Here is a 17,243-nt window from a genome sequence, read left to right as displayed (position 1 = left end):
TTAAAGTCATCTGTTAATACAACTAATGTATTTTCATCTAATTTAATTAATTATACTATTGTGATTTTGAGATGTTATTGTTTCAATAAACTGCATTGAAGGGAAGAAATGAAACAATACATTTAAATTTGCCAATGTATTTTATTGACAACAAATAAACTTGTTTGAAATATGAACACACAGCATTAACATTATCTGCTATAGCCATGTGAATGACTGGATACATATAGACAGGCATTAAAACTGTATAAAAGCCTCTAAAACTCCAACTTCACTGGATAAAAAGAGTTAACTTTGTTAACTATGTAATGTACAAGGTAACGGGGTGATTTCACAACAATGACCCGCTAGCTGTACATTATCCTGCTTATTACATGGCTACTTACTTAAATCAAAAACACTACAATGTCCGACGACAGAACTCAGCCGTAGCTGCAGTATATTAAACATAGCAACAGTCTGCTATAAAGAAATCGACTATTCAACAAAGCCGTGTAATTAATCAAATGAAGTACATACATACACTTCTACATCCTGTACTGTAGAACACAAGTAGGTGGATAAGCTGACTCTGCATCTAAGACCTAAACATCATATACAAGCATGCATACTGTACATATAGTGTTCACATACTCATTATGCTACAGAACTATCATTCTCATAACAATAGACAAGCAACAGAATGTAAATATTTGTACTCAGACAGATACAGGTAGACAAAAAAAAGGCACAGCTCAAACGTTTTTTATATGGGAGCACCTTATGGATTTTGTGTGTGTGTGTGTGTGTGTGTGTGTGTGTGTGTGTGGCCTCCTTTGAGACCAACATAGCATTTCTTTACATTGCAAGCTAGTTCTTCAAGGTTTGTAACCTTGGTTTTAGTTCATACATATACATATACATATAAGAACGTAAGAGGTTACTTACAAAAGCTGCTCTGTAGAAGTCTGTGGGGTTTTCACCAAGGACAATGGGAAGCCTTCTGACACCAATGTCCGAACAGCAGTTGGCTCTGTAGTCTTTTGGGGAGTAAAATGACAACACGTTACATAGCTAGAATGACAAGAAATTAATGGTTATAAGAAAGTAGAGATGCCCTGCCGATTCAGATTTTCTTTTTAAGAACTATAATTGACAGCATTTTTTTCACCACCGCCCCGAAACCATCCAGCAAAATAATTTCAACTGTCCCAAAGTCAGTGTACACCATCAGAAATTCTAAATGTTTTCCTTTTCCTTTGTTATTGTCATCTATAGTGGTTATTTGCATAAAAATACACAATTCAAATGATTAGGAAATAAATAAATATTTGCTTTGATTAAAAATAATTCTTGGCATTAGTTTTAATTCTATATTATAAGCTGCTTAGAGAAATTAAACAGGTCATATTTCTCTCTCTATTATCTATTTTATATTGCTGTGAAAACATCTCCTTTAAACAACTAGATTTATTCAAGTTTCTCTCCAAAAACTACATTTTACAAGATTACATTTGGACACGTGTTGTAAATGTAATCTTGTAATAAAATAGATAATAGAGGGGGTATTATGACCCGTTTAACTAACACCGTGTCCTAGCTGGATGCGACGCAATATAAAACGTGTGTTTTCTGTTTAAAAAGTTGGTTACAAATGTAGATAGCAAGTACTACTAACCCATCTTTGAAGTTGTGACAGTTGATAGTCGGGTGCTAGCATCCAGTTAGGACACGGAGTAACAAAAAAACAGTATGCAAAAGGTAATAAAGGAGTGTATGTTGAAGTACATGGAATTTACTTTTGTTTTTGGTATTGACAACTAAATTTCTGGTATTGTGACATCCCTAATTGCACAACTAATACAGTAGCACATTCTGTGACATGTCATTACATAAGCTGTGAAAACAATGCATAATGTGTATGAACCAACCTTGGTCTGTTGTAAAAGCTGTGTCAACTGTTGCCCAATGTTCCCGCTCTTGGATCTGAATATTTCGATAAGACGAAGTCTGTGCAGATCGATGCTTTCATAGAAGTCCTGCTTGAGGTTCTTGCCCACAATCCTGTTGAACTCCATGACCACCTGAAAAATACAGAGAATGTGCCAGTATTACATTTCAAGAAAAATAATGCTGTGGCTGGAGGCGACAGCGTGAGACGATTATCAAAACTGATCACATTTCTTCACATGAACCTGTAATGACAGAATATAAGAACACTTTTAGCTCAATGTTAGCTCAATGTTTAACTAATAACCAACTTAACTAGCTAATTATCTCGTCCTTTGAAAGTCAGCTAAGTTACTGCTATAAATGCAAAAACAATCACTCATGATGTAATGCTAATACTAATGCTAACAGCTAACACCAGTTGAATCAGTAACGTTACATTACAGCTAGCGTTAGCCACATGCTAACAGTGTTACAGCTCTGCTACATCGACGGCTCGACATTACCTATCGGCCGACCGTCGGTCGTCCTAGCTAACATTTAGCGGTGTGGGACACATCGGTGGTGAAGTTACAAGTTAAACGTTAACGTTATCAACTGTGAACCGACAGAAAACGGCACGTTAACACTAAGCTAACTTTAGCTAACTGTAGCTAACCTGCGGTCACCGCAGCGGTCTTTCTGAAACGTTAATTAATTTCCCCTGAAAGATATAAGCACACTCACCTTTCCACCACGGTGCTTCCAAAAACAACCCGCAGCTCTCTCAGAGTACCCGGTCAGACAGCAGAGAGGACGGACTCTCTCCTCGGTGTTAACGGTCCTCTTCTCTGACGGAGCTCTGTAATCAGCTCACCTTCAATCTGAAATAGGCCCCTCCCCTTCCTACAGAAACACAACATACTAAAACCTCACATACTAAGTTATCTCTGCTTAAAACCTAACATACTAAGTTATCTCTGCTTAACACCTCACATAATAAGTTATCTCTGCTTAAAACCTCACATACTAAGTTATCTCTGCTTAAAACCTAACATACTAAGTTATCTCTGCTTAACACCTCACATACTAAGTTATCTCTGCTTAACACCTCACATACTAAGTTATCTCTGCTTAAAACCTCACATAATAAGTTATCTCTGCTTAAAACCTCACATAATAAGTTATCTCTGCTTGACACCTCACATACTAAGTTATCTCTGCTTAACATGATAATTGCACTGCAAACTTCAGCTGATTAGTGCAAACATCTGATTTGATTTAGTAATGACACAGTTTCTTATAAAACATAAAAGAATAAGTAATGACCACTTAAAAGTTTAATTCAAATAAAAATCCGGGTTTACAGTGTAGGCCAAAGTCCAAGCAGGAAGTCACTCTTTAAGTTAACGGTTTGTCTTCATATCCATATATGAATATCAAACCTGGAGTCGTGTTAATAACATGTCAGATTGTCAGACTGCTTGTATTTTTGCCACGTTTCACTTATTTTAAGCGACGTTGACATGGTCCCAGATTTCAGTTGTTAACCTGGAGATTATAATGTTGTTATTATTGATACTAAAGGATTGGAACAACTACCGAAATATCCTTCAAAGCAGGAAATCCTTGTAGGATATTCTGTTAAGAGAGAGTCTAGAGTAGAGAACACCTCCGGCCAGCTCTTGGTTCCTGGTTCATCAGATACCCCAGGTCACAGAGGCTGCTGGCCACCAAGTCACATCCACCTCTCTCTCTCTCTCCCTCTCTCTCTGTCTCCTCTCTCACTCCCTTCCACGCTTTCCATGTTCTCCCACCTTTACAACCCACAGCCCAATAATGATCAATGACCTGGAGCCGCTGACTTCACCTCTCGCCCCTTCACCCCTCCTCCTGCTCCTAGTCCTCCGCTTCCTTTAGCGTTTGAGTCCAGGAGGAAGGGGGGGTGGTGGTTGCGGTGGCTGGTTGGATGGAGAACAGGTGGAGTCCAGCCCTGGGTCGGCTACAGGGCCACGCGTCACATAAATCAACCTGACATGTTCACCCACGCCTGCCTGCCTAAGCCTGGGCACTCCAGCCAGCGCCAGGCCTCCTAGCTCTGCACCCGCCAGCACCCACCCACCCCCTTGCCCCCACCATCCCTAACCACCGTCCCTAACCACCACCACCACCCCCACTCTCCCTGCACCAAAGCTCGGTTCAAGGGGTGAGTTTGGAATGGGTCAGCGGATGGGCTTCCAGGCTTCCAGGCTTCCAGGGCCCTAGGTCGGCGAGTCCACAGGTGCCTTCTGGAATGTTGGGTATAGTGCCGGGTCTGGCAGCTTAGTTACAAGAGCTTACACATCTCTGGGGGACAGGATGGTTGTCGCTGGAAGGCGAGATTTCATTGACAGCGCTTGTTTAAATCTTGAATCTCCAAGAGCAGTCTAAGTAGTGCTTTGAGTTTTCACTACTCATTATCCACATACTGCAATGTTAGAAATGTGAACCTGGGAAAAGATTTTAAAGCTACCTGGAAAATGTAATAAATGACTCATTAGTTACTACTATAAGTACATTACTTTTCTAACTACTCAACAGCAGAAGTCAGCATGGCTCACATACCCCCACTCACTGCTTGACCCCTACTAAAGTAGGGCCAAAGGTTTAGCCCTTTAGGAACTAATGGAACGAGTTGTACGCCGGAAACCAAATTGAAGTAGAAAAAAATAAAAAAATTTGGCCAAAATAAAAAAATCTTCGGCACCCTGGACTTCTAACCCCCGAAAGGCACGACTAGACCACACTGTCAACCATCATACCGAATTTGAAGTTGACTTCATCACAGGACTGACGATACCGACGAGTCACGTGACTAAAGACTGATGTGACAAAATAAGTCAACGTTAGTTTTAGTTTCACACGGGGGCATGAACATCAGTCTCCTGGTTGAAAGTCTTATGTTTATTTGACCTATCCACCACCCCTCCCACCTGAGCGGACTCTCATGCTATTAATACTACTTCATTTACATGACATTATTAATAGTATAGTATAGTGTGAGGGTCCATTCAGGGAGGGCGGGAGGGGCGGTGGATGGGTCAAACAAACACACCGTTGACTTATTTTGTCATGTCAGTCTTTAATCACGTGACTCGTGAAGTTAACGTCAACCACGACTGTTTCCTAACCCTACGTCATTGGTTGTGTTGCCTAAACCTAACTTCCTGTGAAAACAGCAGTTTATTTTTAAAGGACACTATGCATGTAACAACCGTATCTTGACACGCCGTCCCTCTCCCATCCAAAAGTACCGTAAGAAGGGTAGCCTGTGCGTCGGCCTCCGATGCCGAGGGGCACTGACCAAGCGACGGTATTTGACGAGTTGAGAGTGAGAATGTGTTGGACCGACACTGGCTGCTACAGAGCTCAAGCTTTCTACGTAACAAAAAGAGTGCCAGTACCTGTATTTAAAGAGATTAGCAGGTTCAAGCGATGTGTATATCATACCTTTCACATTCTTGTTTAAAGGTTGCAGGAAAACTTGCAGAACAAGTTGCTTTCCATTTGGAAGCCAAGTGCTCTCCTCCCAAATAATGACACATTAAAGTCGGCATTCTCAAGGGCCTTTTATCTGCTTCTCAAGTTATCTTCCTCAAGTTCTTGTTAATGCCTTTTCCCACTTTTGCTTTCAAATTCATTATTTTTCCTACTAATCTCTGGAGTGGATAAAACCCCTTTAAATCCTTCAAAACCGTTTCTTGCCAAGTGTCTGAAAAAAATATTATTGCCCCTATTAAATTAATGCTCACTGCCAATAAACTATTGATATCTTTACTCCTTCAAAGTTGGTCTGGCACCTGGGATTGCAGGGAGGGGGAAATTGAAAAAGATTTTGAGGAAAGGAAGAGAAACAGTTGAGGGCAAATTAAATTGCCATCTTGAACTCGTCTGTTAAGGATTAGTGGTTAATTGTAATTTGCGTGCCGTGTCCCCGGCCATCGCCGCAGTGTCGCTGGAAGTTGTCTGCCAGCCGGTGATAGAATACTCACTGCTCCTGCTTTCATAATTGGCAGAAGAAGAAGAATCACGGAGACTCAGATTACCATCCGGAGAAGAAGCCGGGGGCGGCGGGAGTGGAGTTTTGTTTTCTTCAACAGGTTTGACACTGCATAACATAACCTGCTTCAAAGAGTCTTTGTTTGTTGCCAACTGTTTGCTACGTCCTCCATCTTGCCCTTTAGAAGGTAGTGAGACAGGAAAGTGTATCAATTAACAGTCGACGAGTAGGAGTCATGTTTATACACGCAGGGATGAAATAGATTAAATACAGTATGCTGTGTGTGTGTGTGTGTGTGTGTGTGTGTGTGTGTGTGTGTGTGTGTGTGTGTGTGTGTGTGTGTGTGTGTGTGTGCGTGTGTGTGTGCAGCAGAGTAAATGTAGCATACTCAATGCCCTAAAGAAAACTTGTATGTCCTGGTTCATCAGAAACTCAACATTTTGAGAACAGATTTGGAGATGTTTCCGTTGGCACGGTTCCCATTCGAACACCCTTTTTACACACATGGGTGTGGCAATACCATATGTTGACTAAAGAGACAAACAACTTTAGTAAACTGTTTGTGTGAACATGATTGTGAACATGTCGCTCTTTGACAATAGAACTAAAAAGACAAAGCAGATGTGGCTGGAAAAGTTTGGATTAGTTTTCCAGAAATTGTTCAAATTCAGACAGAAAAAAAATGATATTGTTCAAACACATTCTTTAAGATGGAATTTGTCTTGTTTGTTTTGAAACTATCAATTAGCAGAATAAGAAATCTAATGTTTAGAACCATGCATTCCAAACACATTTGTCATTTTAGTAATTCAGGTGTAATAAGAAACTTATTAGGAACAACTAAGCAATGGTCATGGCAACTGAGAAATCTCCATCCACTGAAGAATACCGTGAAATGTGGGTGAAAGGTCTAGGAAAAGCTCTTCAAGGGACTATTTTGGTAAGGTAAAGAATGAACTTTAAACTGAACAACACAGTCTCACAGCAGTTTGTGAAATAGTCACGGAATTTAATCTATTTGATTTGTGTACATAGACACGGATTTTCCTTTTTTTTTGTGACGCTCAGCACGACTTTCAACAACACAATTTTGTAAGTTTTCCTAGAAATGTCCATCAACACATGATGCACGTGTCAATTTCTGTTCCAGTCTTCTCAAAATAAAACTACTTAGTTAGGTTTAGGAAAAGATCGACTTGGTTAGGCTTAGGTAACAAACTGCTTAGTTAGGTTTAGGAAAAGATCGCGGTTTGGTGTTAAAATAATTCCAGAAGTGGCGTAACTTAAGTACGGAAGTTACGTGACAAATAATTCAACGTTGACTTCTGGTTTCACACAGGACACGTTCACAGGTCTCCTGGGCAAACGTCCTGTGTTTTTTGACCGACCTTTTCACCCGATCTCCTCCCTAAGTGGCGTTGGCCGCTCTTTATACTTCCCAGTTTACAATGTGGATTAAATGCAAATTGATTTCGTGCTGAACATCATGAAAAAAAATTGAAATTTCTGTCTATGTACACAAATCAATACACTCAATTTTGTTACTGTTTCATGAGCTGCTGTGCGTCTGGGCTGAAATTAAACATAATTCAAAATAAAATTGACCCTTGAACTGAGCATTTCAAGATAAAAACAAAACAAAACATAACTTGAGCCTAAAGACTCATTTTTGACCTTTGGAACACGTATCTTTGGTAAACTCTCCTAAACTCAAGGTTCACTTATTAGCATTTGTCTGAGCTTTTGACCATATCCCACAGCCTGCTTTGAATAACTGTGGTGTCATCATGTGACCAAAGTACAGAGCTTTGGTCACATGATGACACCTTACTAAGTTCCATTTGCTGAGTACATCAGTTATGAACCTTAGTTAAGAATGACATATTTACAGTATATGTTTTGAACATTTTTATGCTTTTTATAAGAGATTCTACACAGTACAATGAAATATATGAGCAATTTTAATATCATTAGGTTTTTCAAGAATATAAGTACCCCAAAGAGGCTAAGAATCCATATATCAAAACCAAAGTCAAAATATTACTGCTGCCTGTGAGGTTTAGCTATAACAATTATTATGGAGTCAGATCAGTCTCAATATTATTGAATGCACACAGAAGGATGTATAAGAATGTATTTTGTGATTTATATATAAATGACTCTCCACATAAATATTTTTCAATGCACACAGAAATTGTTGTTATTGTTGTATATAAATATAAAAGCAAATCCACATATAAGAAAAATGTAAAATTTAAGAAAAATATAAGAAAATAAGGTTCACAAATATATTTCTGATGTACACACAAATATTTCTTGTTTTAGATACATGTAATAGAAATCCACAAATATATGTGTGAACTTTACTGCATTTGAACAAATGTAACGCTCTGGGAATGAGAACAGGCTGTTCCCACTTAACTTCTTTAGCAAGTTTGGTCTTCGAACTCTTTGGGTGGTATATATTATCAGCTATAATTTTTTCAAATTTGTATTGACAGATATGGCAATAAAAAAATTACGTGAAATTGCATATGTTTAATTGAAAAATGTAAACATTTTCTTGGGGGAGGACCCCCAGACTCCCTCCACAGATATGTGCACCTAAGTCTTCCACAAATCCTGGAAAAATCTGCGTAGACTTCATTAATTCCTAATATCTGCCATTACATACAATAAAACAAGAGAAGGCAAAACAAGAAAAAAACTGAGCAATACAAAACATTTAAAAAAAAAATAAATCTCCAGCACCTCAGCTAAGCCTCATACAGAGTTTTTCTCTAATTTATATTTTAATTTCTAATTTTTATCATATTTCCATGGCTATGGCCTTGGTGTATGCACATCCCAACATGATATCAGCTGATTAGGCAAAAAGGCAAAACCAATCTCAAGAGAAAAGAGCACCTGCATACTGAATAGAACAATTACGATGTTTCCACATTACATCTTCAATGATATATAATTGTATAATTCTATTATTTAATATAATTGAATATGAAATATTCAACATGTGACCAACAAGGTCCATATATAGACTTCATCTGATTCAACCCAGGTGTGAATCCCAGGTCAAGACAATCAAGTGCATCAATATGTACACATCCTTATTGGAACAATACATTGTTGCACAAAGTAACTATTGAGAATCAAACTTGTTCTACATGGTTCTTTACTGTATTTCAAGAGACATTTTTAATTGACTTCAACAAGTCAGAGACTTCTCTCTCCTTTCTCCATTCTTAGGCCGACTCAGAGGAAATAATCGATTTGTTTTGCCTCTTGAAAACTTTCATTTCCCCAAACTGAAATATTATAGAGCTCAACTTTTTCTGACTTTACCTCCCGAACAAAGAAAAGTGAGCTTTATTATTTATACACCCACAAATAATACATAACATATACTACACAAATGTAGATCAACATTGTAATAATCAGTATTTGCATAACATAAAATCACATCACAACCCATTAATTGATAATGCTGCATTCTGTCTTATCTGCCGAGCCATCAGAGACCCCCATTTAAAATTAAAGGACTCATTTAAAAACAAATAAATGGAGACTGCTAACCAGTGGCTAAATACTCTGATAACATCAATAGCATACTGTATATTCCCTCTGTTCTCCTCAATACATTCCTTTGTCATAACAAGCTCAAAACCCCCCCACCCCCACACCTTTTCTCATTAATTTTAATGGTGTGTCTAATGGAAAGGGAAACAGGACTCATCCCATATCTTCTCTTCATAAATCTCCTGAGATAACAACGTTGAAGTGAAATGATATTGCAAAGACCTTTGCCAAACACCAATTTCATTATCTTACCATGTTGAATAAAACAAACAGCGCGGATCTCCAGTCAAACAGAGGCTCAGAGCTCAGCTCGTGGGAGGTGTGAAGCTGCAGCGAGAGAGTGAACTCCAGATGACTTTGGCCAGCAGTTTGGTCCGAAACTAGAGGAGAGATGATAGTAGACCAGACCACAGACCAGAATCAATACCCAGTAGGGGAAGTGGGAGACAGTGGGTGTGGAGTTGAAACAGTGGGTATCATAAAGTCATAAAAAACATGACATTTCTTTGCAGAGTAAAGCAAGTATTACCAATTTCTTTGTCATTGAACTGATCCTGTTTTTTGTCCATTTAAGGCAAACTTTTAGATACTTTGGTAGCCTCAGTTCCCAGTCCCCGTTCCACCAGAGTTATTTTCAAACCTCTTATTCAAAAGAAGCAGTGTGGATTTGTCTTTGTCGCAGAACGAGTTTGCCCATCCAGTGTATCTCTGGATCTCCATGTGCTTTGGGAGTGGCGGTGGACGGGTAAAACAAACACAAGACTTTCGACCAGGAGACCGCTTTTCGTGTCCCACGTGAAACTAAAACTGACGTTGACTTATTTTGTTGTTAGTCATGTGACTTGTCGGTATCGTCAGTCCCGTGAGTCGTCAGTCCGTCCTGTGAGTCGTTAGTTCCCTGAGTCGTCAGTTCCGTGAGTCGTTAGTCAGTGAAGTTAACGTCAACCACGACCGTTTCCTAACTCTAACTAAGTTGTGTTGCCTAAACCTAAAAGTAACGCAAGAGGGGTACCCCGTGCGTCGGTCTCCAATGCTGAGGGGCGCTGACCAAGCAGCGGTATGTGATGAGTTCTCAGTGAGAATGTGTTGTCCCAGTGGAAACAGGAACCGGGAGAAGCCAACCAAATGAAAGAAGGAGAAGCCAACCAAATGAAAGAAGGAGAATCCAACCAAATGAAAGAAGCCATTATATTAGCTGTGTCGCAACTTCCAATTTTACCTGCTCTGCCAGAGTATAAACTGCTCCAGAAAAAGAGCTACACAGAAATGGATGGCGCACATACATTCAGCTTGAATTAACTGTTAACTTTTTGCCCAGGTGGTCATCAAGGTAAGGCAAGTTTATTGATATTGCACAATTCATCAGCAATTCAAAGTGCTTTACAAGTGAGCAGATAAAAGAATCATAGAGAAATAAAAATAATACCCTTAAAAGAAGCCATGACCATAAAATATTAAAAAGGAAGAGTGTATTATATCAGCTAAAAGAACATAGAAAATAGAGTGCATTCGATCAGTCAAAAAGCATCTGAGATTTGGGGTTGGGTTGAGCTGGGTTTTAAGTGTAGATTTGAAGCTGGCTACAGTTGGGGCACCTTTGATTCAATCAGGAAGTTCTTTCCAGAACTGAGCAGCATAGCAGCTAAAAGCTGATCCCCATGTTTAGTTCTGACAGTAGGTATTGCCAACAGATTTCTGTCCAGTGATCTGACAGGTCTAACTGGTGTGTACTGCTGAAACATAATGCGAGGGGTATTGTGGTCCTGCCCCATTTAGTGAAAACAAGCAGCAGTGCTTTAAAATCAATTCGGTGACTGACAGTAGTGGAGTAATGTGTTCAGTTCTTTTGGTTTTTATAAGAAAGAAGAAGAAGGCTGTATTTTGTACAACCTGAAGCTGTTTGATGGTCTTTTTTAGGAAGGCCTGTGAAAAGACCATATCGTCAACCATGCGGAGTTTTTCTAAATCATGTTTTGACATAAGGCGTCTATGGCTGTTGTTGAGATGGTAAAAAGTGAATGTAGTTATTGCATTCACAAAAACTGAGATCACAATCAATTAAGACATCAAGATTTTTAACAGTATCCTTCGCTTCAAGTCCTTTTGTGTCAAGATGAGTGGCAATCTTAAATCTCTCCTCATTTTCCCCGATAAGGTTATTTCAGTTTTGTCCTTATTTAGCCAAAGTAAAGTTTGAGACATTCAGCTATTAGTTTGGTCGATTCATTGACAAAGAGATTTGGGGGACCAGTCGTTCGCTGAGAGGGCTAAGTAAATGTCGGTGTCATCAGCATAGCTATTATAACGAATCTTATTGTCATTATGGATTTGTCCACACGGGAGCATAAAGGTTGAATAACAAAGGCACTAAAATCAACATTAGCTTCCAACACCACCTATTTTGCGATGATATGAGTAACACCAGACTGACAAAGTAAACAATTGAGTGTTGAAGAAAGCATAGGAGAAGATGGATGGGATGATAATGATGCTCTGCAGCAGCTAGAAGTATAAATGGGCAGGTTTTTGGCTAACATGTTAGCCATAACAACCTGATAAACCAATACTCCTTCAGGGCTGTGTTGTGGAATCTTTCCAAGGCCTATTGAGAAAAATGATTTAATTAAACTGTAATTGTTCAACAAGTTTTGGGCTGTGATGCAAATCACCACCTTCGATTGTTATCAGCCAATAGGCAATATCAGCAGTTATAGATATGTGTTAGAAGGGGCCTGCTACACCTACTAGTAGATTCAGAAGGCCATTATCATCAATTCACATGGTTGATCACCGATACGAATACAAGAAGACGACGCCGACCTCTAGTGGCCATAGACAAAGCCTGCATAGGGAAGAGGTCGGGATGGATGTACAGTATGACCGCTGTTCGTGTCCCATATGAAACCAAAAGTCAACGTTTACTTATGTGTTTTACCATGCTTTCGTTACACAACTTGCTTACCAACATTAGGTTTAGGAAAAGATCATGGTTTTGGTTAACCCTAACCTAGTAAGTTACGTAACTTGCATAACTAATGCCAAGTTATGTAAGTTACGTAACAAACTTACTTATTTTAATGATCAGTTCCTAAACCTAACCAAATAGTTTTGTTGCCTATACCTGGAGTTATTTTGTTTCTATTCAAACTAAGTTTCACTTTCACTTTCACAATGTGAGAGGTGCAGTTTGGCCCGTCTGAAGCATTAGAATGGTAGTGATAACGTCCATTCAATGAGCTGATAGCATTCTAAATGGATGAGCAAATTGCCTTTCAGACACAACAAAGGGGTTTTCATTCCAGTGAACCTCACATATGTGCTAACAGTTCCTCCTCTGGTATTCAAAAATAAACTCATAGGAGAGAATGATGGTTTGGAGGAGGAGAAGAAAAATGTGAGGTGCTCACAACTTCCTTCTGCTCCCTTAAAATTCCCCTTCTACCTTTTCACCCCTTGCCATCTTTTCACCTCTCTCTGCCTCCTCCCCCTACCCTCCTCCCCCTCCCCCTCCCCCTCCCCATCCTCTGTCTCATTTCCAAACCATTACACTGTTCTGCTCAGATGAAGCGCGTCCATATATTCTTAAAGGGCTGGTTAAACTTAATCATTAGGCTAACAAGCTCCTTGCCCTCCAAATGATCATCCGCAGAATTAGAGGGATTTGTTCTGGAAGGTGAGCCAGTGACTGGAATGAGAGGCACTAAAGACACCGAGAGAGGAGAGAACCCCAAATTAACAGAGGAGCAACTTTTATTTAATAACTGAGGTCGCCAACAGAGATAAACAACTCTACAAACAATTATGCCTGCAACTAAAGGCGGGAGCTCGCAAACTTTAGCTAAATTTATTACATTACTTTGTTGAATATGAATGAAGGGATTTTGAGGACTGGAGCTTCAGAGTTACAAACAACTCTTTCATTTTAGAGACAACTCTAATCATATTACTCAGTAATCAGGAGGTTTTGTCCATTTTTTTTTCTTGTGAAATCCACTGCCAACTTAAGTTCTTAGCTACCATAGGCAGGAAAAAAGATTTAATTTGATTGTTGAAACTGAAGCAGTCATAAGTGGTTCAACCCATTCTCACTCCCAACTCATCAAACAATGCAGATTGGGCAGCGTCCCTTGGCATCGGAAACCCACATACGGACGTACCCTTTAGCGACAGTCTGTGACAAAAAACCACCCGCGGCATTATTCGACGATCGGAGCAACGGACGCAGTATTAATAGTGTGAAAGTGAGACTTTCGACCAGTTGACTGGTGTTCGTGTCCCGTGTGAAACGTTAACGTTGACTTATTTTGTCACGTACGACGTTAGTCACGTGACTCAATTTCAATTCAATTCAATTTATTTTTATATGGCGTCAAATCATAACAAGTTATCTCGAGATGCTTTTCATATAGAGCAGGTGTAGACCGTCCTCCATAACTCGTTAGTATCGTCAGTGCCGTGAGTCTCTAGTCACGTTAAGTCCGGTCAGTGAAGTTAACGTTAACCACAACTGTTTCCTAAACCTAAGTGGTTTTGTTACCTTAAACTAACTTCCTGTGAAAACAGAAGTTTAATTTGACAGGACACTATGCATGTAACATGCGGACATTGACACGCCGAGACAGAGGGGTATCCCATGCGTCGGTCTCCGATGTCGAGGGGCGCTGACCAAGTGGCAGTAGTTGACGAGTTGGGAGTGAGAATGTGTTGGGTTTCTATGTGATATTAGTTCTGCATTAATTAATAAATTAATCAAACAATCAGTCTTAATAGATCATATTGTATTTAATTGTTTATACTGCAATACTCCTTTATAATGAAACTACTGTAAGACAAAATCTGACTACATACAGTAAAGATTCAAAAGAATACAAACAACTAAAACATGGTTGCAAACTGAACCGTAAATAAAATAGGGAGCAGATTGACCATATTTGTGATTGATAAGGGTATGTCAATATAAATACCAGGCTTATTAGTATTTCAAGCCTGATGTGATGATGGCAACAGTCAATACTCCTCACAGTATGGTTAGTACCAAGCATTTCTTATATATGTTGCCGTGTATGACACATTAACCAAAGGAAATGTATCCTAACTTCTTTTTGTAGGTCAGCTAAATATCCTTAGCTTATTACAGTAATTAAAGCTGCACTAATCAATATTGTGATAAACTATTGCTTTATGCCCATGTGTAATGTGAAAGGGCTCTACAGTTCACCTTAACTTTACGGAGATTTTTAGTGTCTTTCAGCTCATTGTTTTGGTTTTACAGATTTTACAGTACGGTTCAGTTGCTCGAGTTTCATCAATGCAAAGCAGGCGGCTGTTTTCAGTAAAAAAAAAAGCTCTGATAAACCCAATCACCGTAAGAGAGAAAAAGTTAGCACCTGACTGGTGAACATAGTGGAGAGTTTAGCAGCTAAAGAGACAGATATTTCCCTCTAGAGACCAAAAAAGGGCTGAGGGAAGAGTGATTATTGGACATTCATCAGGTGGACACAAACATGACTCCAAATGAAGGCTAATGTTGCTCTGTGTCTGCTGGATGTGTGAATAAGTAGCTGTTTGCTAACACGTTCGCCCCGGGTGATGATGACTCAGCTGTTGGACCCATCTTACACCCGGTGCACAGCGCAGTGCAACTGTCATTGCTAGTTTCGGACCGACGCAGTTGTCATTTTCAACGCCGTGACCTGAGAGATCCACCCATCATCCCTCTGTGTGTGCGAGTGAAGACGAAGGCTACTGCAAAGTTTGCGGGTCCTCTCCTCCTAAACGGCGGCGTTTTGAGGCTGATGGATCTGTGCGTTACACACCGCCTCTCTGGCAGCGCCCGGCTGTACGCCCGTGCGTAGTGTATTAGCCCCCCCGTGGGTTGCATCGGGTAGTAATACAGTATTCATTATTTATCAATACTTGTTTATCATATTTAACCAAGTGCTTATTATCATATTATGAATTTTGCACCCCCCCACTGTGCCGTCTGCACCGGTTAAATAGGCTACCGGTACATTTGCTCTAATGTAGTCAGATTGAACAGTTGATGGGACAGAGGACTGGGAGACGGCGGAGGCAGAGGGTCCACCGGTCAAGCACCACATACATCTACTCGTGCATTTTCACTTTGCGCACAAGCAGATCCATTTCCTCAGCAGAAAACGTCTCTCTTCTCCAATTTGCTGAATCCGCCTTTTAAATAGCAATGCGCCCGGTGCAGGCGCACCTGGCTTTTAAAGGGAGTGGGAGATGACACTCTGATTGGTTTGATTCCTGTTACGCCTAAAATACACCTATGATTAATTAAGAGACTAAATACAACCCCTTTGTCCCTTGCGCCTTACTTTGCGGCTAGATTATGCTGAGTTGGACACGCCCTAACCGACTTTAGGCCATGCGCTATAGTGAGTTTAAATAGGGCCAGTAGTTTACGTACAGAAAACAATCGTACGCGTTGTATCTTATTTAAATATCATCAGTTCCTTACCCCATTAGAAATCTCTAATTTCATGTCAGCTGGTTAATGTACTTTCCAAAGTTATCATTAGAGGCCAATCCAGACTGTAGTCAGTCATCTGGAAATTTAAATAAAATTAAAATCGTCCTTATTGTAGCAATGAATATTCTTGCCACAAGTGGCAGCGCTGAGCACAGTGATGTAGAGCATCAATTCAGTCCAAGGAAGAAATGATGCACCTTGCTGGGTTTTACACAGGCTCTGTTCAGTCTAATGGATTCCCCCCCCACTCCATCTGTGAAAGTCATGTTTTTGTTGCTTCACATGTACACGACATGGACTTGAAACTATCTGAGTTGTAGCTGCAAAGTTCCTCTGCAGTCTGGCAGTATGGTCCTGCATCAAAACTACTATTCACCATCATCTTGAGCCAGATGAGGTACAAAACATTTAGTTCATTTAATCTTAACCACCTGAACCATTACTGTGACCCTAATATTAATCTTAAAATCTTAATCCCAAACTAGCACCTGGAAGAACCAGAAAAGGAAGGTGAGAAACCCATGGTAGCTCACACACTTATACACACACACACACACACACACTTACACACAAGAGGTTGCGGACAATGAAGGTAGCTAATGGAGAACACCAAGCCGTCGGTGTTGAAAATGGAGAGTGTGCCAGAGTTTCCATTCCACTGTGTAGTGCAGGCTCTCAGGAAGTGTCCCCGCTATCACACAGTTAATTGTCTTTATTGTCTGCAGTGCTCCAACCAATATATTATGCTAATGTCAGCGGCTACGCCTGCTATGTACTATTTATTCGCTCCCTGATAGCACTCAACGCACATACATGTTTTCTTTTAGACCATCTGGCTCGGCATGTATGACCCGCTCGGAAATGCATGTATGTGCTAATTAATTAGCATAACTCAGGAAGCAATTATACTGTGATGTGGTCCCTCCCGACACCCCCCCCCCCGCCACACACACACACACACACACACACACACACACACACTCTTCCTCTCTCTTACGAAGTCTTTCCATGGCACTTGAACACACTTCATTAGCTTTGATGTGTGGAAGAAGAGTGAGCGGCGGTCCGAGCTGCTGTCACTCAACATCTGTCCTCGGCTGCTACTCGCTGCTGAAGCTGGACGGGCCAAAGAAGTTGCATTCAGAGGCCATCTGGTGTCACACAGTACAGCAGAGAAGCCTGGGTTTGATGTGAATACACAGAGTACACACACCCAGTGTAAAG

At 40.2% G+C, this 17,243-nt stretch overlaps 1 long non-coding RNA gene across 1 annotated transcript; it reads right to left on the bottom strand.

Moving 5' to 3' along the window:
* Positions 1 to 926: 926 nt before the first annotated feature.
* Positions 927 to 2,804, bottom strand: LOC141784000 (uncharacterized). Its single transcript, XR_012597398.1, has 3 exons — positions 2,656 to 2,804; positions 1,911 to 2,063; positions 927 to 1,019 (listed from the first exon to the last, which is right to left on the bottom strand). It is a non-coding gene; the product is annotated as an uncharacterized LOC141784000 (long non-coding RNA).
* Between the last annotated feature and the right edge of the window lie 14,439 nt (positions 2,805 to 17,243).

The sequence above is a fragment of the Sebastes fasciatus genome, chromosome 15, assembly GCF_043250625.1.
Source record: "Sebastes fasciatus isolate fSebFas1 chromosome 15, fSebFas1.pri, whole genome shotgun sequence".
Lineage (NCBI taxonomy): Eukaryota > Metazoa > Chordata > Actinopteri > Perciformes > Sebastidae > Sebastes > Sebastes fasciatus.
Note: the sequence above shows the minus strand (reverse complement) of the source record. Positions and strands in the feature narration are given on the sequence as shown.